The 23804-nt window shown below is 61.2% G+C and overlaps 1 long non-coding RNA gene across 2 annotated transcripts; it reads left to right on the top strand.

The window, feature by feature from the left end:
- Positions 1–17768: 17768 nt before the first annotated feature.
- Positions 17769–20706, top strand: LOC129147698 (uncharacterized). Of its 2 annotated transcripts, none has more exons than XR_008554969.1 (3): positions 17769–17799; positions 18888–19667; positions 20211–20706. It is a non-coding gene; the product is annotated as an uncharacterized LOC129147698 (long non-coding RNA). The 2 variants fall into 2 exon arrangements; XR_008554970.1 differs by having other exon boundaries at positions 20086–20706.
- The last annotated feature ends 3098 nt before the right edge of the window (positions 20707–23804 follow it).

Here is a 23804-nt window from a genome sequence, read left to right as displayed (position 1 = left end):
CTGAGGGCAGGCACCCTGCTGATCCTGGGCCCCGAGCACCACGTATTGGTCGAGAATGGGCACAGTCTGAGTGTCGTGTGGTCACGCCTCCTGACCACGGGAATCTGGCTCTGTGCGGGCCTGCCTCAGCTCCTGGCACCTGTTCATGCGCTGGGTGTGCCAGGGTGGGACCAGCCAGGGGCTGTTGGTAGCAGCATCTCTAGACACCCTCTCCTGCAGTCACATTTGCTGTTCACATGTGTACAAGTGTGCACGCCTGCCACGACGTGGCCATTCCACGTTCCCATCCACGAGCCGAGCCAAAGCTGCAGCACCGAATTCCTCTGTCCAGCAGGCGGGAGTCCCCGAGCCGGTGCCCTGCCCTGCCCTGCCTGCTTTATCAGCTGTGCCCGTGCTGACTCAGGCTGTGCCAGGGGCTGGGCTCAAGGCTTCACCCGGGGTGGTCTGCTCACTTGCTCCTGGGCTTGTGTCTTCCTGCTGGCCACCTGCCTGTGAGCACAGGGTGGGGCTGTCTCTTACCTCCTGGCAGCTCTGACCTCCTGGCAGGTCCAGGGCTGAGACCCAACCCGGTCCGCCTTGGCCAGCTGTCCTTGGGGACACTGTGGCCTGGTCCGCTCTGGCCCTGGCCCAGCACACCCCCTGTCCTGCAGACCCTCGGGCTTTGGTGCACGCTGGCCCTGACCTGGGTACTCCTGGCCAGCTCGGGCCACCCAGGGAACTCTGGATATTTGGGGCCCAGCTCACATTTGTTTGATTTGTTTTGGGGTCCCGTGAGGCCCCTGGCCCTTTGTGAGATGCCCCAAAGAAGGGTCCTTTCTAGGGTGTAGTTGTCACCAGGCGGGAGGGTCCCTGGAGCTCATCTGTCCTGAAGCCAGCAGTGAGCCGGGGACACGCCTCCTCAGGGCCCTCTGCCCTGCGGCGAGGCCACCACGCTGCGGGCACAGGAGAAGGCGCCGCCCTGCTTCTCCCGGGCTCCGGGGAAAGTGAGTTTCAACAAGATGGGGGAGGAGGGGCACCTCTGGGAGTCTGCCAAGAGCGTGTCCGTCAAAACCACCTGGAAGAAATGCACTCGGCACCCTGGGGAGAGGGGTTCGCAGCACTTCGGACCACAGGACCAGCACCGCAAAAGCAAAGAACCCCTGCACACCAGAGGGGAAGGCCGACAGCCGGTGGAAAACGGGCCCCGTCACGAGCGGCATTTTGGTCATTTGGCCAATAACCCTAAGGAAGGTGGTCAGCCTCATTCCTGTGCAGAGAGCCGTTCCACCCACCAGCCTGTGGGTATTAGGAAACCCAGCAATTTGGGGGGGAGGGCTGTGGGCCTCTCATCGGGTGCTGGATGGAGAGCAGCAGTTCCCACCAGCAAGACAGGACCGGACAGAGGATGGGACCGAGCCGGCCGTGCCCGGCACGCCGACGCTTCTCAGGAACGGAAGGCTGAGTGGACAGAGCAGCCCCGAGGCCACACTCGGGGATCCTCCCCAATGTGCTCGGGAAGGCTGTGCGGCATCAATGTACACGTGACAGAACTCTTAGAGGAGAGAGGGGCTGAGCCCGGCCTGTGCGGCTTAGCGGCTGAGCATCAACCCAGGAACCAAGAGGTCGCCGGTTCAATTCCCGGTGTGGGGCGCGCAGAAGGCAGCCAATGGATGATGTTCCCCTCTCACCAATGTTTCTCTCTCTCTCTCTCTCTGTCTCCCTTCCTCTCTCTCCAAAAACCAATAAAAACATATTTTTAAAAAAAAAAATTTTTTTAAAAAAGAGAAGAGAGAGGCTGAGGAACACAGGTCTGGGCAGAGGTTGCCGGGTGGGTGGCTGGGAGTGGAGGAGTCACTGCTCTGTCCCTGCACTGGGGGGAGGGCCACAGTGCTCATTAAACATTAGTTCACAAAAACAGAAAGTATAGTTACTGTCCACGTGATGGCCTTACGTGAGCAAATGGCAAATGTGTGCCTTGAAGCGAGGGCCTGTGCCCCCGATTCCACGGGAAAGGGGGAGAGAGAAGGGGAGGGCGGGAGGGCGGACAGCCCTGCTTAATCCACTTAATCAGACGGGTCCCCCTCACCCCCCCAACCCCCCAGCCCTAGGCTGGACGCGCAGTCCAGCAGGCCTGTCACCCGTGGTGAGATGAGGCCAAGCCACAGGGGCTCCTGGGCCCGAAAGTCCTCCGTCTGTCTTCCACCCTCCCCCTGGGGGCTGCTGCTGGGGACAGGCACCCGGCTCTGGCCGCAGCCTGTCCGCTGCACGTGGCCTGAGGTAGGTGGCCACGCCTGTGTGTCCTGTGCGGCTCCACAGAGCCAGGCAGGATGGCGGCTTTAGGCCAGTTAGCCTCTGTCCTCACAGCTGGGCGAAGCTCTCAGGCCCGGGGCCTGTGTTACAGGTGGGAGCTAGAGGGCCTGCTGGCAGCCTGGGCATGTTAGCACCCACCCTCCCCTCCCGCTCCCTGCACGGACCCCTGGCCCGGCTCCACGCTGGGCACCAGCCTCAGCCTCTGTGACAAGAGAGTGCAGACTGGGGCCACACAGGTTCCGCAAACTTCTCTCTGGAAGTCCCGGGACCGGAGGAGGGAAGGGCGCTGGCGGGGGTGTAGGGGTGGGGGGTGGGCAGAGGCTGGTTCTTGGGTCCCTGATGGTGGCTGGGGAAACAGGGGTGGCAGGGCTGGGGCCTGCCCAGGGTCACCGGCAGCCCGAGCCCTCCCTGAGGCCCAAGCTGCTTGGAAGGCCTGTGACTCCGGCCGTGCTCCCTGCCAGTTCTGGGAACACAGGAAATGGGGAGCTCTGTTCCTGAGGAAGCTTCTTCAGGAAACACGCTGAGCCCCGGGGACCCAGGCCCGACGCTGGAGGCCAGCCTGGGCGCCTGGCCTTGCAGAGCAGAGGCGGTGGGGCAGGGGCAGGGAGCCTACAGCCTCTGCAGCCGGGGGCCCCAGCCCAGGGCAGCCGCTGTCCACCCTCCAGGCCAGGACAAGACGGAGCCGCCGGGGACCAGGCTGCCTGGAATTGGCCCAGCGAGGGCCTGGGGCCGTGCCGAGCTTTTAGAAAATACCAGCTCATGATGGTTTGCTGATCCATTGGTTTCAAAAGGAAGGATCAAATTCAGGCTCCTGCTGGCCTCAGATCGATAGATGGATGTTTCCTCTCTCAGGAAGAGCTGGGAGGGGTCAGACGGGTCCCCCTCACCCCCTCAACCCCCCAGCCCTAGGCTGGACCCGCAGTCCAGCAGGCCTGTCACCCGTGGGGAGATGAGGCCAAGCCACATCCATCGCTGCTCGGGCCCAGGGCAGCCAGGCTGGTGTGGAAGGAGCTGCACCAGGCTTCCTGCACGGCGGGGCGTGGGGTGCTCATGGCCCAGGGCACCTCACCTGCCTGGGTGGGTCCGTGCAGGGGAGGCTTTGAGAGAGTCACCCTGAACCCGGTCCTCGCTGTGGCTCCTGTTGTCCCCTGGCGGACGCTGTCCTTTGGCCACTGTTGGTGGGACCTCAGGGCAAAGGTGAGGGGCGCCTGGCAGGTGTGGGTTTCCACCTGCCTGAGGCTTAGACAGGAGAGAACTGGACGCCGATGAAGGTTGGGGGGCGGCCGGAGGTACTCGGTGCAGGTTACACAGAAAGGCAGGCAGGTGGAGCTGGGTGGGGGCGGGGAAGGGTGCCCAGGAGTGTAGGGCCTGCCCCGTCCGGCTTTTCTGATGCAAGTGGCAGCCCTGCCCCTGCCCCTGCCCCTGCCCCTGCCTCTCGGTGGTGGTGCAGCTGTGTGGGGACCCGGGACTTTGGCTCTCCATGAAGCAGCCTCCTCGCTGCCTCAGCCCCTCTCACTCTCTCCCCTCCATCCTGTCCCTGCCTGCACCTGCGGAGCCCTGGTGGACACTGGGGGGGCGGGGGGTGGGACAGGGCAGATTCGAAAAGGAATAAAGATAACAAGTGAAGGAGTCACTAAATAAGATACTGCCATCGGTGAAAGCCATGAAGGACAGGACAGCCAGCAAGAGCGGGACAGCGCCAGCCAGCTGAGACACAGGGGCACCGCCAGGCAAAGGCCCCGAGGCAGGCAGAAGCCAAGTGCGTGGGGACAAACCGGAGAGGCCAACCGGGCTGGAAGGGACCTGGCATGCTCCCAGGTCGGAGCTCGCTGCCGCATCTCTCAGTCAGCAGGGCCGTAGGGGGCCGGGGCGGGACCTCGCCCAGGTAAGATTGGCGGTGGGGACCTGGAGTGCGGTCAGTGGCAGGTGGAGGTGGCTGTTCGGGACTGAGAAACGGTCCTGTAAACCCAGACCCACCTCCCTCCCTCCCGGCCGCCGAGGGTGGGGCAGAGTGGCCCTCTCTGCCCTCTAGGGGCCGGGAGCTCTGGCGGGAGTTAAAAATGGACACTGTCGCCACAGTGACCAGAGCAAGTGCCCCTGAGGCAGCCCTGGTCGGCGCCGGGCAGCCCCCATGGTCCCCACCCCCCTCCCGGGATCAGGTCTGGATGGGCCTTGGCCTTTTAAGGGCATTTCTGGGCCAGCACCTCCATGACGGCCCCTGCACAGGCTGAAATGCGATCTGGCTGAGCCCGCCTCTCCCCAGGCAGGAAGCTCTCCCCTCCCGGACGCCCACACTGCCATCCGTCCCCGCTCCACCTCGGTCTGCGGAGAGGACACACGGGACGTGACCCGGAGCCGCCGCCAGGGAAGCTCCCGGAGCAGCCCGCGCTCCTGGCGCCGTCCGGAGCCCTGAGGGCGCGTGGTCACCTTGGGACCCTCAGTGCAGGGTGCTGTCCCTCCTTAGATTCAGGACGCCCCAGCTCCCCTCCTGGCCTGGGTTTGAGCTACTTTCAAAGCCAGCAGTGCTTGTCCCTGCAGGAGTCCCTAAGGGAGGAGGGAGAGTTTGGGGGACCCACCCAGAGCCTCGTGTCACGTTTGTGTGGGCAGGGCCTTGGTGGGGAGAGAGGAAGTAAGGACTCAGGAAGCCTGGAAAAGCATTCTCTCCGTGTGCCCGGCCCCCATCCCCTCGGGCGTCCCTTAGCCAGGCCCCACTGGAGTCTGGGAAGGGGCCCCTCGCCGCGACAGGGAGGTTCGTAGCTGGGACACGGGACACTCAAGGCCGGCTGCTCAGCTACCTGGGCAGGCAGCGGTGCCTCACACACCTTTATCCCAGGTAAGGCAGTGGTCAGCAAACTGCGGCTCGCGAGCCACATGCGGCTCTTTGGCCCCTTGAGTGTGGCTCTTCCACAAAATACCACGGCCTGGGCGAGTCTATATTGAAGAAGTGGCGTTAGAAGAAGTTTAAGTTTAAAAAATGTGGCTCTCAAAAGAAATTTCAATCGTTGTACTGTTGATATTTGGCTCTGCGGACTAATGAGTTTGCCGACCACTGAGGTAAGGCAGGCTCTCAACCCTGGGCCTGGCAGCTTGGCTCCCCGGCCTCCCCGCCTCGTTCTTGCCCATGGTGGCCTCTCTACCACAGCCACGCTTTCCTCAGAGGTCTGCCCCCCTGGCTGCTGCTCTCCGGAGACAGGCCTGGCGTCCAGCGCACAGTAGGTCCTCAACAGTGTGCTGAGAGAAGGGCTTGCTGCTGCTGACTGTGCTCCTGGTCCTCAGGGAGCCTCGGGGAGCGGACAGCGCCTGTCCTGGGCTCTGCCTCATCCATGCCCAATGAGCTCGCCACCCAGGACCCCTCCCTGCAGGCACAGCCTGGAGGCGGCGGCCAGAGCCCGTGGGGCAGAGCAGGCTGTGCTTCAGCGTCTGTCCGCACGGCCGGCCAGGGCGGGAGGGGCGCAGTGGCTGCGAGTTGTGCGGCCGAGCAGGTGGGTGAGCAGTGCCCGCAGCAGGGGCTGCAGGATGGTCGGGCCCAGGGTCCTGGGAGTGCACGGGCCCAATGAGCCCGCTGCCTGGGCCCTGACTGGCACCAGGTTATCTTACTGCAGTAGCGGGTTTCAGCCTGAGACAGGCATCTCTGAAAACCCGCAGCTGACAGCACACTTCGCGATGGAAGACGACTTTTCCCTGTGCGTTTGCCAGAGTGGCTGTAACCAAGCCCCACCAGCTGAGCAGCTTACACAGCAGCTGTTCTCTCAGTCCCGGAGGCTGGAAGTCCAAGATCAAGGGGTCGTAGGGCTGGCCCCTTCCGAGGCTGGGAAGGGGAATCTGCCCCGGTCAACCCCTCAGCTTCTGGGGGGTTGCTGGCCATCTTGGGGTCCTCATCAAGCTTGGTTTCCAAAGCAGCCAGGACCGTTTACCACCGGAAGCTCCCAGTGGTCCCGGGAGCAGGGTCCTGCTGGGTGGGGGTGGGCGCTGGTCTGCTCGGCCTTGAGCAGAGGTCTGCGTCTCAGGCCTCGGGCTGCAATGGAAAGGAGCCAGGCGGGAGTGCTGGCCACGCCGGTATGGGCCCCTCTGAAAATCCAAATCAGTCCTGACTCGGGCCCCGCCATCGCCTTCAGGTCTTCGGAACCGAGGAAAGCCCCACCCTCGGGCAAGGTTTCTCTGCTCTTTGGAAATGTCTTCGTTCTGGGTCCCACCCTGGGAAGGTTCCAATCCCCACCCCGGCCCCCTCCGCTCCAGAGCCCCCAGGGGTGCTAGGAGTTGCAGGGAGCAGGTTGGGGGGTTTGTGTGCCCGGGAGCTCTGAGGTCTGGCTCCAGGCTCTGTTTCACTCTGCACTGACCAGCGCCTGTTCCGCGTGGCCTCCGGGCAGCGGGAGGGCCGCCCTGCTGAGCCCTCTGAGCTCCCACAGAACAAGCCAGGTGCCACAGCGAGAGGCTGGGCCTTGCTTGTGTCCCGCCCACCAGAGGGGGCAGAGCCCTGGCAATGGGGACACTGGGTGTCCTGGCCCGGCCACCTGTGCGGAGCCATCGGCGTGTGTGGCACAGGTGCACAGACAGAACCCGGGGCGCCCGTGGTGGGTTCCTGACGGCCCTGGCTTCAGCTGCAGGGTCTCCGTCCCTCAGCGGCTCATAGAGGTGATGGAGTGAAGCCGAGGCGAGCTCCTGCCCGGGGCCCAGCACAGCGCTACTGGGCCAGGTGCCTTCCCTCCGTCCCGAGGCCCTGGCTGCTGCCGTGCCCACACGGGCACACATCACGTGGGGGATGCTCGGGGTCTGTGTTCCAGCAGCTTCCACACACTTGGTGCTGTTGGAGTGGCTGCTCTCCGACCACAGAGCTGCACGTCTGCGGGTGACTCAGTGGGCAGCTGCCCCCCACCCCGTCCTGCCAGGCCCCCATCCTCCCGGGAGCCGCTCAGCTGCACCCAGCCTCTGGGGCTTTGTACCTGTCACCAAAGTCCTCACTGCCATGTGCTCTCATTTCGGAGGCCCCGTACCAGGGAAAGGCAGCTCTGTCCGTCTCTCTCCCATCCCTGGTGTCTGGTCTGAGCCCGCAGGGGACCCAGGCCTGGGTGGAGGCCCCCCGGGCCCAGCCACATCCTTCTCCAGGATGTGTCCTTGGCCCTGCCGAGCCCCAAATGCCAGTTTAACAGGAGAGATGGAACCGCCATGCCTGGAACTTCCTCAGGTCACAGGGCCACCAGGGCAGGGGAGCGGTGCAGCCCCCCTCCCTCACCCCCAAAATCCCACCAGACCCCCATCTCACCCCCCACTATACACTCAGGCTGTTCCCATGCATGTGCACCATGCACTTACCAGCTTAGACATGCGTGTGTGTGCATGAATCATGTTTGCATATGTGGGGAAGGGGATTGTGGCAGCAGGCTCTGAGGCAGTGAGCGGTGGCATGGCACCGAAGGACCTTCCATGCTGTCACCAAGTCAGCTCCCTGTTGCAGCCAGAGGCAGGAAGAGTCCCGAGCCTTGCTGGACACTCCCTCGCTGTGGCTGTGTCCCCTGGGCCCAGCTCCCCGTGTCCGTGCTCCGGCCGCCTCCACCGGGCACCCCGCTGAACCTCCACCGTCCTGGGCTCCCCGCACCTGCTCTTTACTCCTCCCCCGCCTCTCTCCTCAGTTTTGTTTTAAGTTTGAAAAGACAGAAAAGCACAGCGCAGATAGCAGCAGCTCCCCACGTGTCCACCTCCGGGGATGAGCAGCGCCCGCATTTTGCCGCGTTGCTCCCAGGGTCCCTCTGTGCTTGTTTGGGCCTCGAGGTGCGGGAGGGCCGGCAGGACCCTGGCTGCAGGGCGGGGTGAGCGCCCCCCAAGGTGTTGGGCGAAGGGGGTGGGAACTTCCCGTTGCCGCAGGAGCCACTTCAGTGGGAAGGCACTGTCCTGACCCCGACCCCGACCCCGACCCTGGCCTGACCATCACTGTACACGAGGGTCAGGCACCACCGCCAGCTGAACGGCACAGCTGGTAAACCGGGTGGGGTCTTGGGCAGGGCCATGACCAACTGGGCTGGGGTGTGTGCAAGTCAGTGTGAGAGTGTGTGCATATGCTATGTGATGTGTGTGTGGCGTGGGTGCTGGGTGGCATGTGGTGTGTGATGTGTGGTGTGTGTGGGGTGTGTACTGTGTGATGTATATGAGTGTGTGGTGTATGTGTGTGAGTGTGTGCATGTGGTGTGTAAAGTGAATGTAGTGTATGTGGTCTGTGGTGTGTGTGCTGTATGTGTGCGGTATACAGTATGTGTGTGGTGCATGTGGCATGTGATGTATGTGGTGTGTATTGTGTGGTGTGTAATGTGTGGTGTATGTGATGTGTGTGAGTGTGTGTGTGGTATATGTGTGGTGTGTGCAATGCATGGTGTACGTGGTATGTGGTGTGTGTGTGTGTAGTTTATATGTGCCATGTGCAATGCGTGGTGTATGTGGTATGTGATGCATGTGGTGTGTGTATTGTGGTGTGTGGTGTATGTGGTGTGTGAGTGTGTGTGGTATATGTGTGGTGTACAATGCATTGGTGTATGTGGTATGTGGTGTATGTGTGAGTGTGTGTGTGGTATATGTGTGTGGTGTGTAAAGTGTGGTATATGTGTGTGGTATATGTGTGTGGTGTATGTGGTATGTGTATTGTGGTGTGTAATGCATGTTGTATGTGGTATGTGTGTGAGTGTGTGTGTGTGGTATATATGTGGTGTACAATGTGTGGTGTATGTGGTATGTGGTGTGTGTGTGAGTGTGTATGTGGTATATGTGTGGTGTACAATGCGTGGTGTATGTGGTATGTGGGGTGTGTGTGAGTGTGTATGTGGTATATGTGTGGTGTACAATGCGTGGTGTATGTGGTATGTGGTGTGTGTGTGAGTGTGTATGTGGTATATGTGTGGTGTACAATGCGTGGTGTATGTGGTATGTGTGTGAGTGTGTGTGTGGTATATGTGTGGTGTACAATGCGTGGTGTATGTGGTATGTGGTGTGTGAGTGTGAGTACGGGCGCATGCACAGCAGGGCGGAAGCGGGAGGCTGCTCTGTGAATGGTGTGGTTGGGTGAGCAGGTGGTTGGTGTGACAAAGCTGATTCCTCATGACTGACCTCTGACGAAGCAGCTGGCCCCAGCCCGAGGGGCACCGAGGAGAGCCAGTTTGGGGAAAAGTAATGAACTTGGGTGAAATCACACTTCTCTTCCTTGGTTCCGCATTCCTAAAAAACTCAGGAAAGCCGGGAGGCCAGCTTGGGGCGCTCCGTGGTGAGGCCGACCCTCCAGAGGCCTGGGTCTCCGCGGCCCCACCCCAGACAGGCTGAGACAGCGCCTGGGGAGGTCCCAGCCACTGGGGCGGGCGGAGGCCCCGGCTCCGGCTCCGGCTCCGGAAGGAAGGCCACAGGCATCTCACGCCCCCAGCACATTCCTGTGGCTCAGTGGGCAGAATGGGAGGGTCCCTGTCTGGTGAGGAGGCTGGGCCACCTGTGTCCGCGGGCTGGCCCTGCGTCAGTCCTGGCTGTGGCATCTGTCTCGCCTCCCTGACCTGGCTGTGTCCAGAGCTGCCCTCGGCGCTCTGTGGACAGCATACCTACAGGGTGAGCACACGGCCACCAAGAGGAGCGCCTGGTGGTTAGGTGGCAGCCTCCTCTGGACTGGCGGCTGGCCCTCCAGGCCCCCTGTGGGCGGCTGGCCCTCCAGGCCCTCTGTGGGCGGCTGGCCCTCCAGGCCCTCTGTGGGTGGCTGGTCCTCCAGGCCCCCTGTGGGCGGCTGGCCCTCCAGGCCCCCTGTGGGCGGCTGGCCCTCCAGGCCCCCTGTGGGCGGCTGGCCCTCCAGGCCCCCTGTGGGCGGCTGGCCCTCCAGGCCCCCTGTGGGCGGCTGGCCCTCCAGGCCCCCTGTGGGCGGCTGGCCCTCCAGGCCCTCTGTGGGTGGCTGGCCATTTGTCCCAAGTCTCTTTTTGGGTCCTTTTTGAGGATGGGCCCCCTGCCCTGCCCTCTCCTCCAGCTGGAGTTAAAAAGACTGGGTCATCCGTGGCCCCTCCCTCCCCCTCAGAGGGCTTGTCTCCCAGCCCAGGAGCCGCCCAGTGCTCCACGCCCCCGCCCCCGCCTCTGCCCAGTGCTTTTGATCATGCACCCCCCTCAGTACAGAATGTTGCACACCTCAGCAATGTATGCTTTTTCTTTAAATTATGGATGTGAGGTGGGGTGTTAAAACCAGCATTTGCATTTTAGCGGATCTTCCTGGAGACGATCCTCTAAACCAAAAGGAAAATACACCCATTACAACAGCTCCTGCTCAGCTGCGCCGGGGACCATCTCAGCCTGTTTTATAGAAGAGAAAACCGTGGGCCAAGGCTGAGCAGCTCGCCCCACACCGCACGGCGAGCGTGGGCCTGTGCCCCACCAGTGGAGGCCACGCCGGGGGACGTGGGGGCAAACTCACTGCCTGCCAGCGCTGCCTGTATGCCACCTCCTCGTGCCAACCCCCTCAAAAAAGAGGCCGGGCCACGGGGCACGGCCAGAGCGTCTTCGGAGACCCGGGGACCTCGGGCATCGTGTCAGGTCTCCCGCTGGGCAGAATCAGTGGGCACGGGGCTCCATTGGTCTCCCTTGGGGGGAAGTCTATGTTCGCTCAGCTCCCCCATGAAACGCCCTCTGGGCTTCAGTGCCGCTGCGCACCTTTGGGTGCCTCCAACAAAGCAGAGGGCCATGCTTCTCTGAGTGTGGTTGGAGATGGCGAGGGGCAGGCCCCTCCCAGGGAGGAGGCAGGCTCCCGGGCCCCGGGTGAGGGGCCACCACGGGACGGCTTCGATGTCATGGGGAGGAGGGTTGGTGGATGATGCCGGGCGCCCTCCACGAGATGGCCTGAGTCACACTCTGGCAGCAGTGAGGAGCACCACTCTCAGCCTCTGTCTGTGCAAAAGGCCCAGCATGGGGATATAGGGTGGCCTCGAGAGTGTGGGGTGCAGGGTCCACCCGCACCGTAGCAGCAAGCATGCACATGGTCGGACCAGGCACACAGGAGCATGTCGTGCACAGTGGGAACAATATACAACCCAGGAGGGGCAAATGCACAGAAGGGCACGCGCACAGTGGGAGCTCGCACACAGCAGGGGCATGTACACAGTGGCAGCTGGCACACAGTAGGAGCTTGCCTGACGCCCGGGCTTTGTGCAGTGGCGACGCCTGAGAGGGAATCTAGTAACAAGCTGACTTTGTCCCCCGCGTGTCTCCCGTGGCAGCTGGTCTGGAGCCACGTCACCTTTGGCAGCAGTGAGTACTGGACCCCAACCCAGAAGAGGCGTTGGGGGACACCTATGTTCTGCAGTGGGGAGATGGGGAGGATTAAGGGCCCACCCTCTTCCAGTCCCTATCTGTGTAGGTTTTCTTTTTAATCTATTTTTATTGATTTCAGGGAGGAAGGTAGAAGGAGAGAGACATAGAAACATCAGGGATGAGAGAGAATCATTGATCGGCTGCCTCCTGCACGCCCCACATGGGATTGAGCCCGCAACCCAGGCATGTGCCCTGACTGGGAATTGAACTGTGACCTCCTGGTTCATAGGTTCACCCTCAACCACCGAACCACGCCGGTCGGGCCCTACCTGATAGATTTTCAGTGCCCGGTCCTGGCAGACAAATGCTCCAAGGGCTCACATGGGCTCTTGGAATGTGAGGTGGGCTGAAGGGTGCCCTGGGCAGCCGGGGGGCCGGGTGAGGGTGTAAGGAGAGGAAGGCTGGCTGCTTCAGAGAACTCGCTACTACAAAGGAAGAAGGGAAGGGGCTGCTGGACGGGGCAGCCAGGAGGGAGGGGGGCTGGGGAGGAGCAGGAGCCGGCGGCCCTGTGTCTCCGCACAGCAGGGAGGGAAGGCAGGAGAGCTGCTCCTGGGGCTCGGGCTCAGGCCTCTCTGCTTCTGCAGAGGCCATTTCCTCCTGAAACCGGGCCGGTGCGCTGAGCGGCCGGCTGGGAACGGAGCGGGTGTGACTGCATGCGGACGGCAGTGACCGAGGGCACCTGGAGTGTTACTGAGCGCCACAGACACGGGGCTGTGTGAATTCACTCACTCCTGAGAGGGGGAACTGAGGCACAGAGAGGGTGAGGACTAGCCTGAGGCCACACAGCTAGCAGAGGTGGAGCAACTGGGTTCCACCGGCTCTGGGCCTCTGGTTGCTTCTGTGTCTCCAGGATTAGGTCAGTTCCCTGAAGCCATTTGCACAGAACCAGGTGGACCCCAGTGACCTGTTCAGCAAATAACTGAGAGTGTCCCCAAAGGTCTGTCTTTCCGGCAGCTTTCTGGCAGCTATGCATCGGCTGAGCTTAACTGACTATCCTTTCTTCTGAATGTGCCCTTGACCCTGGCTAAGGTATTTGGCCGGGATTTCCAGCCCCTGCCCCTGCTGGCAAACAGCGGCAGCCAACTGCCCAGACCATTTCTAAAATATGTGTTTCAAGTTTGCATAAGTGGGTCCTTTAGAGAATCGATGTTCAGCGAACGGATCCATCAAAGTCATGTTAAATGGCTTCCAGAGGATTGATTTCCCATATCTTGATCCTAACTGATTCCCAGGACGCCCCAGAGTGCTTGTGTGGGTCTGTGCCGATGCCAGAGGGAAGCCAGGTCTGCGGGGGTCCCATCGTGGTCCCAGCAAGCGCCCACCGAGACCCGCGGGGGTCAGAGGTCATGGGCATGGGGCCGATTGGTATGGAAGGGCTGCCCACACTGTGGCAGGGACCCGGCTGGTTCACCACCCCAGCCCTGGGCCCAGGCTCTCTCCCCCAGGGCCCCTCCCAGTCCCCTCCCCCCCGCCCCCGCGGCCTGGCCCACCTTCGCTTCCTGCCCTCCCTGGCACACCTGCTTTTAGCAGACACGACAGTCCTCTCTCCCTGTGGGACCCGAGTCTCTTCTCCCGAGGATGTCTGCACAGGTGGCCTGTCTCCGTGTCCTGTCCTGTGAGGGGAGTCAGTGGTCAGTGTGGGAGAGTTCGCCCAGGGCCGCACCGCGCACTGAAGCCTCCAAAAGGGGCTGCCTAGGCCAGGGATGGCGAACCTATGACACGCGTGTCAGCACTGACACGCGTAGCCATTTCTGATGACACGCGGCTGCATGCCGAGGATGAAACATTTGCTGCTCCTGAGGATGAAACATTTGCGACTAGAGTCTTGGAGTTAGTTTTTTCCTCAAAGTGACACACTACCCAAGGTATGCTCAGTTTTTTGGCGAAGTTTGACACACCAAGCTCAGAAGGTTGCCCATCACTGGGCTAGGTCCTTCCTCCTTCAGGACCGCCTTGCTGGCTATGCCACCTTAGAGAGCCGCGCTCCCACCAGAACCAACACACAAACTACAACGAAGAAACGTGTGCCCAGGGAGCAGGTCTGCCTTCGGGGCAAGACAACCTTTGAGCTCACACCCCGCTCCCTGCTGCAGGGCGCAGGTGGAGGCAGGAGGGCTCAGTGCCGTGGTTACGTCTCCGCAGACTGGACACCGGGTCGTCCAGAGGGGCGTGGGCAGGTCTGGAGCCGAGGCCCACGGGCTCCGGGTGAAGGGCGGCGGGTCTGCATTTGGCCCCTCTGAGGGGACTGGGCTGCCGAGACCCAGGCCCACAACGGAGGACAAAGGGCTGGGCTGGCCGCGGCTGGCTCAGCCTCCGGGACAGTGTGGAGGGCAGCAGGGAGGAGGCTGGGCAGGAGCGGCCGTGGCGGTGCCAGGTCTCCGTGGGTCACCAGCCTGGGGCCGGCCGGCCAGCTGGGTGGAGGCTGCTGCACGCCTTCCAGACAAAAAAGGAGGGAGAGACAAAAATAAAGCGAAGCAGAAACCCAGTCACAAAACAACAAACTCCTCAAAATAAGCCTGCAGACCCAAATCTAAACACACAAGAAGATTTTGCAGGCCTTGGTTGCCCAAGTGCATACATGCCACTGAGTCATACATTTTAAAACGGTCACTTTTATGTTACAGAAATTTCACCTCGATTCTTAAAAAAAGAGCCAACAAAATCTATACTCAGAATGTGAATGCGTCCCAGGGGGAGTTACGTGTATGACGTGCGTAATGAAAACTCCCAATCTGCTGTGATGCTCCACGAAATGAAAGAAGGAAATGTGTCCACTCGGGAAACTGTGAAATCACCTTGGCAGACGCCGGGCGAGAGCCGCCAGGTCTGGAAACCTTGGAGATGAAGAACGTTCTCAAATCTCAGAAGACGGGAGGGGGTCCCCGACACACTGAGAAGAGGATTGATGATGCGGAAGACAGAACTCAGGATCCGCCCAGAAGGCAAGACAGATAAAGGTTTCCGTGCGTGCGAGTGGGAGTGTGTGTGTACACACACACACACACACACACACACACACACACACACACACAGGAGCGGCTGAAAGATGCTAAGGGGAGACAACATATGTCCAAGCGGGACCCCAACAGAGGAGCAGAGACGGCAGAGCAGCAGGGTGGGGAGGAATGGCAGTGAGGAAGCGCCCCTGGTGCGACATGACATTTGGGCTGAAAATGCAGCCTGGTGGATTTCGCAGCACTGGGTGGTTCAGAGAATAAGACGAGATTTCCAGGCGACGGCATGAAGCTGTGGGTGATGTAGGGGAGAGGCGTGGCCCGACCTGCCAGGAGCCGCACCTGCCTCACACCCTAGAGCTTGGGTCCGCGGCCCAGCCTCCTTCTACACTGACCGGCCTGGGGAGGACACCTCCACCCCTTTGTTCACAGTCCACACTCTAGGGAGGTCGAGGTGGGAATGCGGGACATTCGGGAGGCCTGAGGCCTGAGGCTTATCCATCCCGTGTGTCTGTCTGCCGTGGGAAGGACCGGAGGCTCTGGTCCAGCGGGACACTCCGGATGGACGGTGTGCCGGGCAGGGCTGGGAGCATGCTGACATGGCCCTGGGGTGACGCTGGCGCCTCCTCTCGGCCAGCGGTGGTCCCGGGGAGCGGGTGGGGGTCAGGTCACTGTGCAGAGCGGTGGGCAGCATTCCCCGCAGCGGGCAGGGTGAGGAGGCCAGGAGAGCAGAGTGATGTGTGTGATGCGTGCAGGGTGGGTGGGAATCCTCCCCAGCGCTCCCCTCTGCTCCCTCACCAGAGGGCTGGCGGCCCCAGGCAGCCACCCAGGTGCGGCCCAAGCCGCCCAGACCTGGGGCAGCAGGGCCTCCCTCCCCGGGAATGCGGGCGGCCCTCCCTCCGCAGGCCAGGGCCCGTCCTGGGGAGGAGCCTGCACTGGGCGGCCCCAGCTCAGAGGCTGGGCCTTTCTCCTTGGAAGCTGTGTCACCTCCTCTCCTCGGGGCTGGGACAGTGCAGGCCAGACCCTGGAGGGGTGACTCGCAGGTCACACCGCTGGCCCTGCACGCAGACATGCGGGCTGTGTGATGACCACCAATGTCTGCAATGGCCCTGCACCCCCGCTCTGGGCCCTGGGCCCTGCAGGTGACGGCAGGCCCAAGCTCGCGGGAGGCTGGTGTGGACCTGGGCCGAGAGCCAGCTCCCCTGCCCTACCTTGTGGCCCAGGGTCGGGAAGGGACCTGGGGAGGTTGAGAGTGACATAAACCGAGGTGGGGCCTTGGGCTCAGCCAGAGCTTGGGGCCGGGGTCTCGGTGTGTGACTAATGTCATCAGAGGTCCCCTCAGGCTTGACCCTCAAGTTGGAGGGAAAGGCCCTGGTCACTCACAACACCCCGGGGTCAGTGGTCTCCTCACTTGGGAAATGGGAGACGTTAGACCCTGGTCTGGGCCCCGAGAGAGTGCTCATTAACGCCAGGCTCACACGCATCGCCAGGTGTGAGAGGCGACCGTGCTGGCCCTGAGCAGCAGATGGGGACGGACTCCCACGTGGAGTCACAGGCCTGCCCGGTCCAGCACAACCCTCTCCCCAGGTCCAGAAACCTCACCAGGTTGCCATGGCCACCTCCCTGACCCCTGACCCCTTTGTGCTTTTTCCCTCCTGCCTTCCCTTTCCCCCTTCCTTGCTCCTCTGTGGCATCTCCACTCTGCACGCGGCTCTCTCGGGGTGCACCAGGCCTGCACTCTGACCCACGCTCCTTCCTGTCTCAGGGCTGGGACTCTCGGACTCTCCTCTCAGCTCAGCCCCCGCCCGCCCCTGTGAACACAGCTCAGGAGAGTGGGACAGGCTGTGTCCAAGCCTGGTCTCCCGCTAACCAACCGTGTGACCCCCACAAGCCGTCTACTCCCCGAGCCGGGTTTTCCTGCGGCCTCCTTGGGAGGCACAGGGGGCCAGGGCCCCGAGAGCCTGGTGGCTTTGGAGCCGGAGTGGGAGGTCCTGGCTGTGCCCATGCCATGGTGAGGTCCGGGGCCAGTGCCTGTGGCCCAGCCTCCGCCTGCTCGGGCTCCTGTGGGCAGTGAAGGAGTGCCTTGTGCCTGGAGGTCAGGAGGGGCATCTGGGGCAATGGGTGTCCCTCCTCCAGGCCGCCCCTGGTTGCTGAGAGGTGTCTCTCCCGCTTCCGTTGGGCACACACGCCTCTCCCATTGCTCAGTGCAAACACTGGCTGTGTCCCAGCAGGCCTGGCTGCCTGTCCCCTCTGCCTTCTGTGGCTAGGGGAGGAACGGACCCATCCCTGCCTGTTGTGAAATATGCCGACCCCAGGAGAGTCTCCGCAGTGTCTACAGCCCGGCCTCGCGCGCTTGATTGAAGAGTCTCTGCCCCGATGGCTCTGCCCTGCTTCTGGCTTGGGACAGGGCACCCCCAAGCTCTCCAGGACCCTGTGGCCCCATCCACACCTTGCTGCTCTCTCGATGGAACTGGGGGCCTCATCTCCCTGCGGGCTCGCTGGCTGCCAGTTTGCCGCATGCTCAGTACCAACACCCGAAGCAGCTGCCGCCTGCGGGACACGGCCTCCTGGAACAGCGCAGGTGAGCTCAGAGGTGAGCCCGGAGCCGCCGTGGGCAGGGGCTCATCTGGTTACAGAGGCTCCCAGGAGGCACAGAGCGAGCGCCTGCTCCATCAGGCCTTCCAGGGACGAGGCTGGGGGGAGGAGGACGTCTCCTGCCCCTGGACAGAGCACATGGGAAGCCCGTCAGCTGGAGAACCAGTGTGTCTCCGGACTTCCCACCGAGCCCACGCGCATTTCCCGAACGGCCGTGCCGTTCCGCGGGGCTCTGGCCCCGAGCTCAGCTTGTGTCTGCTGCCGCTGTTCCGAGGCCGAGGTGTCCTTAGGTGCCGAGAGAAGAGTGGCTCCATGTGGCTGAAGCCGGCTCCAGGTTAGGACGCAGGACCAGAGGAGATGAGGGCTGCCGAGATTAATAATAATAATAATAATAATAATACGACCACAACAGACGGTGCTGCTCTGTGTGGCGAGCCTGCCTGCCTCTCTCCGGGAGCAGGAGCCCTATCTGGGCAGGGCCTGCCGGTTCGGATGAGGGGCAGCAGCCTTTGTCCTGGTCCTCCCCCACGGGCGGGCCACACGTGTCCCTCAAACTGCAGGTGTGAAGGTAACGCTCTCCTGGACGGAGCCAGCCCCGCAGGCCATCGGACCCAGCGTTCTCAGGCCAACAGGCGGCTCCACGTGTTGACAGGTGATTGCGACGCAACCGTGTACCTGCTGGAACCTTGCCGTCTCAGAGCAATCTCCCGTCGTGGGGATATGAGGCTCAGCCTGAATGCTTTGAAGTGGCCATATTTTTGGGAGGAGCCTGATCTGAGGTCCGGGGACTTTACTGCCTTTGTATGTGCCTGCGTGTTCAGGAGCCCTGAGGGGGCCGGAGGAGCAGGAGCTGCTGGCAGCACGGAGGGGCCGAGGCGGGGTCCGTCCTTCCTGCTGGCGCCCCTCGCCCCCCCGCGGTTTCCCTGCTGGTTCTCTGGGACGAGCCCTGTGGACGACCTTCTCCTTGGGCTCCTGGGTCCATCTAGATAATGACACTTCCTGCCGGTCACTCACAGCCGAAATGAAGTCAGTTCCCACTTACTTGGCCAGAGGGTTGCAGAAGTTTTCCTTTTGGGGAATAGAAAAGAAGGCGGCCTCTGGAGCCGCCAGGAAAGGGGAAGCCCTGGCTTCCGGGCGCAGCCCAGGAGGGGACACCACGGCTCCTGCACACAGCTGAGGACACACGTCGAAGTGGGGGCCCCCACCCCCGGGGGAAGCAAGTCATCCAGGGCCCGTCCCAGGCGGCCAGGGCTTCCCGCCCCCAGCGCCGATGTCCTGGCCTCCGAGAACAGGCTAGACCTCAGGCCAGTGCTTCCCTCGGGCCCCTGGGGGAGCCTGGCCCTGACCGAGGGCCCCCACCCCGGCCCAGCCATGCCCAGGTGTTCTGCAAGCCTGCTGCTGGACACTCCCTGCAGTGGCCTTGGCCGTGGCCTCCTGTCTGACGCCTCGTTTGAGTCACACAGGCTGCTGGGCCTATAAGCCCTTAGTCCCCCTTGCCCAGCTTGGCTCTCGGGGCAGGTCTGACCCCGGAGACTGGGGGCCCCAGGCTCCCCTGCCTGGCCAACGTCATGTTCCATGTTTGGCCAATGTCGCTCTGGGGGAGCCTGGGGCGGAGGCAGGGAGAAGCGGGGAAATCCCTCCTCTCGAGTCTCCAGTCACTGTCGCCTCTCTCTGTCGCTGGAGCAGCCTGACCCTGGCCTTGGGTGCTGGTAACACCCTCTCCTCCTTCTCTCCCTCCAGCACGGGGCAGAACCACCTGTTGCCAGCACCGCAACAGGGTCCCCGGCACCCAGTGTCCTGTCCAGGCTGCTGGCTTGTACGGCAAACCCGGCGCTGCCTGAAGCCTCCCTCTGGCCGCAGGAGCTGGACGTGCCTGGAGGTAGACGATCCAGAGCACTGGACAAGGAGGATGTAGTTGGAGGACAAGCGGCCGGCTTCCCCTCCTCCGGGGTGGGGTGTGGCGCAGCCCTGAGGCGTATCTACAGTCTTCCCGAGGCCCCCAGTGCTGTATGGGCTCCTGCCCAGCCCCAGCCCCCTCCTGGGGTGCCAGGGGTCACCTCCCACGCAAACTGTCCTGGAATCTCATCTCAGCATCTGAACCTGAGATCCACCCAAGTACGCCTCCTGCCCTCTCGCCTCACCACCCCCGGGTTGGCTTCTCAGCAGCCCCCTCACCCCTTGTCTCTTTCTGGGTCCCCAAAGCATCCTTGTCCAGGGCAGAGGGAGGGCCTCCCTCTGATGGTGGGGTTGCAGGCAGGGGGCAGGAAGGCAGCGCTGGAAAGGGGATACCTCAGGAGGCGTGAGCAGGCTGGGCGCTCACTGCATCGACCCATCGAGTGTTGGAAACGTTGGCCAGCGCCCTAGATTGCGGGTGCGCGGCCCCCCCAGGCCTGGGACAATGGAGCCTGCCGGTTACATAAAGCGCTCCTTACATAACCAGCGTGAAGACACATGAAAGCCGGGCAAGTCAAAACAACTGCGGCCGGGCGGGAAGGCTCTGTGGACAAACACCGGGGAGTGGTGAGTAACTGGTCGGAAAGCCCCAGCCTGGGGCAGGAAAGGGACTCTGGGTGGGGCCGCCTGGAAGAGAAAGTGGTTGGACAGAGAGACACAGAGGCCACCGCCGGCTCCCAGGGCCTGGCTGGGCACAGCCGTGCGGCGCCGCTGGCCTTAGGGTTCCGAGTCCCCCCGCACCCCAGCCCTGCTCCCCTGGCCCAGGTGCCCCTCCTCCCACTGCTCACGGGCCACCCATGCATGGGGTGTCTCTTCCCCCTGGGCTGTACATCTCCTCTTTTAGGGGCCCAGGTCCTGCCCATCCGTCCTGTCCTCCTCCAACAGAAGTCCCTGTCTCGTACCCCGACTTCTGCTTTTGTGATTGTTCTTGTCTGTATAGATCTTTGCTCTGAACACTTACTGCTCTTTATACCCTTTGGTTTAGCTTTCACTTCGTACACTAGACTTCACATGGGTGTTCACAGCCACACAGGTGGGGCAGATTCCTCCCAGGAGATGGTGGTGATGGGAATCGGAAGTCGCGTTGAACCTCCTCCGTATCTCGCGCAGGACCCACAGCAAGCGCCCCAGAAAGCCAGCCGATGGGATCTCTCGGCAGCTGGCCTGTGCTGTCCGGCCGGGAGCTGGGAACATTCTGATCATTTCTGAGTGAGTCCTTCAGTAGTCACGCCGTTGCTAGTTGCCATCCCAAACGTAAGGACGGGATGGATGTGGGATTCCCTGCCGTCAGAGTTTGCTATCAGAACGTCCTCTGCCTGAGCTCAGGAGCCGAACAGATTGAGATGCAGGGGATCCCGGCCTTCCGGATGCACATGGCGGCCTGTGACGGGGCCAGCACGCGTCGTCCCGAGACTCCACGGCAGCCCCTCTGTCCCGACTGCGGCCCAGGATTAAATCAGCACACCGTTATCACTGCTTCAAGGGCAGTGCCCGCACAGGAGTATGCAGACTTTGACTTGAATTCTGGGTCTGGCATTTAATTCTCTATGCATCACTTTTCTCACCTGTAAAATTACAAAAATTATATCTATTTCTTAGGGTTCTTCTACAGAATAAAAATAATATATGTAGAGTGACTGGTATCTACAGTAGGCCCTTGATGAATGACAGGGATTATGGCTGTTTCCATCAATATTGGTAATCAACTCCTTCACGCCCAGGTGTCTTGCTGCAGGCCTGGTCCCTGCCCCTTGTCTGTGCTGGCCCCTCACTTCACACCTGGGCTGTGGGACCATGCAATAATCCAGGATAAGCTCAACAAGATCCTAGTTCGGTCACATCTGCAAAGACCCTACTTCCAGATAAGGCCACAGGCACAGGTCCCGGGATCAGGACATGGACGTATATTTGGGAGCCATCGTTCAACTCACTCCAGGTGCCCCGGGAAGGTCCCCTACTCATCCGGCTCTGCTGTGAGCACAGTGGGGCCAGAAGGGCCCGGGCTCATGGGAGCCAGCACAGTGCAGGCAGAGCGGGAGGCCTGGGGCTTGGCCTCCTTTGCACAGCAACAGTGCAGCCCTCAGAACCCCATCCCCCCCCAACCACCACCACCACCACTTTGAGCTCCTTCTTCTGCCCCAACTCCCTCCCTCTCTGCTCCCTCCCAGGCCACCTCTGCAGCTTATCTCGGGAGAGTCTCCATAGCATTTCCCCATTGGCATGCAAATCCTCATCTCATCCCCCAACTTCTCTGGATGGAAGCTGAGCCACCTCCCTGGCCCTGGTACCCGGGGTGGGAGAGCAGGGGGTACCTAAGCTAGCTGTGAACCTAAGAGGCAGTGACCATGGAGTGGGGGAGGGGCAGAAAAGAGGGAAGAGAAAGGGGAGGAGATGGGCCCAGGATGTCCCCGGAAACCCTAGGGTTTACTCCAGGTGGTACCTGTTTCCACCCCAGCAGCAACCCACAGCACCCTCGGGCCCCTTTAGGCACCCCCGTCCACGCCCACGCCCACGCAGACCGCTGACACCGGAGGCTTTGGGCCCGTCTCTCCCCCTTACCACTCACTGGGACCCCAGCGAACACCGGGCCAGCCCCACATTACTGAGGAGAGGAGGTTGCTTTGCTTAGTTCTCTGTTCCTCTAATGGGAGCTGCCCTGGCCTTGTTCTTCCTGCCTTCACCTGAATGGTGCTCCCTGGAGGGGGGGGCGGGTGCTGGGAGCTGGGTGCCTTCCCTCCTCACCCTATTCCCTCCACCCCCCACATGCCCCTGTGGCTGTCCTGGGAAGGCAGAAGCATAAAAATAGCTCCATCTTGCTAAGCCACAGGCCTCTTTTCTGGGAAGCGGGGGAGGGGTGGGCAGGGGGGCCCTTTTCGGGCTTCCTGGGACACAGCCTGGCTGTCTGCGCTGGCCACGCCCCTCCCTCAGCTGCTGCTGCGTGTCCCTGAGGCCGCTGCCCTCCTGACCCCTCTCTGGGGACCTCACGCCGTCCCTTTTTTAGAGCAGTATTTTTACCCAGGGTGGTGCCAAGGGTCACCCAGCCCTGCTGACCAGAGGTCCTGCAGGAGCAGCCTGGGGCCGTGGGCAAGGGCCTCACCCACGGGGCCTCTCAGCCCACCTTCTCTCTACGGCTGGAAGGGAGTCTGGGTATTTTTATCCTAAGTGAGTGGCCAGGCAAGGACTCTTCTCTGGGGACCCAAAAATGACTCAGAATGAAAAGTGGGGGCGCTCACAGGAGCTCTGGGCCAGCGGAGCACACTGGCCACCTGTGATGTCCACTTCCTGTCTGCCCACCGTGGAGGGATGTGGGACCCCAGGTTGCTCCCCCACCAGGGGAATGAGAAGGACCCCCGGGAGTGATAGGCACCCCAGGTGGGGTGGCCAGCAGACCCACTGGTGCTTGAACGGCACTTCCCACCAGCCTTCTGGGGTGTGGAAGCCCACCGTGACCCTAGTCCTGGGACGGAGGCTCCAAGGTCACGCGTGGTCCCCTGATGTAACGTTTGGAGTTGAAGCTGCTCACCGGTCACCTCTTGGTGCTTTGGTCCCTGTTCCTGCTCTAACCTGCACCCTTGTCCCCTGCCGCGCGCCCTTCCTGATCTCTGATTCACCGCAGGCTGGTTCTCCGATAAACACATGCAGTTATTACTTTGAACTTGTAATGGTGTGTTTACCCCATTTACCTTTAATGTGTCATTGATACCGACTGGGTTTAGCCTGTCGTTTTACTATTCACTTTGTCCCCTCTGGATGTTGTCCCTCTGTCCTCTTTTCTTGCTTTCTTATTTCAATGTTTTGTAGTATTCCATTGTAACTTACCTATTGGCGTTTTGGCTATATCCCTGGATTTTTTCAGTGGTTGCTTTGTGATTATAATCGACTAACCCTAACCTCTCACAGTCTCCTTAGAGGTCACATTTTGCACTTCAAGTAAAATGGAGAAGCCATAGAACCCGAGATTCCCTCCCCTCCTTCCTTTTAAAAGGATATTCTTGCCCAGCTGGCGTGGCTCAGTGGTTGAGCTTCAACCTATGAACCAGGAGGTCACGGTTTGATTCTCAGTCAGGGCATATGCCCAGGTTTCAGGCTCCATCCCCAGTGTGGAACATGCAGGAGGCAACTGATCAATGATTCTCTCATCATTGATGTTTCTATCTCTCTCTCTGAAGTCAATAAAATATATACATATATATATATATAAAAGCGTAATATGCTAATTAGACCAGACAGCCAAACAACCTTCCGGACATCCTTCCAGACAACCTTCCAGATGAAGCCAGGGCTGCGAGGGCTGAGCCCCTTGCATGAATTTCGTGCACCGGGCCTCTAGTATATATATATTAAAGGTATTGTCCCAATGTCTTTCCATCACCTGTTCGTTTTTTAAATTTTGTTGTTTTAAAAATTCATGCACTTTTAAATTTTGTACCTCATTTCTTTTTAATTAATAGACTTTTTAAGAGTAGATTTAGGCCCCGACTGGGTGGCTCAGTTGGTTGAAGTGTCATCCCAGACACCAAAAATGTTGCGGATTCAATTCCCGGTCAGGATTCCACCCCACAGTTATAGAGTTTGGGCAAGCCCAGCATTTGCTCTGAATCTGGGAGGCAGTGTTATGGCGGAAACTGATGGCCATCCCCGTGTCCTCGATTCATGCATGTTTTACTATAAATCACCTAGAGGGTAAGTAGACGCCCTCCGCTC

This window comes from Eptesicus fuscus, chromosome 3 (assembly GCF_027574615.1).
Source record: "Eptesicus fuscus isolate TK198812 chromosome 3, DD_ASM_mEF_20220401, whole genome shotgun sequence".
NCBI lineage: Eukaryota > Metazoa > Chordata > Mammalia > Chiroptera > Vespertilionidae > Eptesicus > Eptesicus fuscus.
The sequence above is the reverse complement of the archived record's forward strand: the minus strand, read 5'-3'. Positions and strand labels throughout refer to the sequence as shown.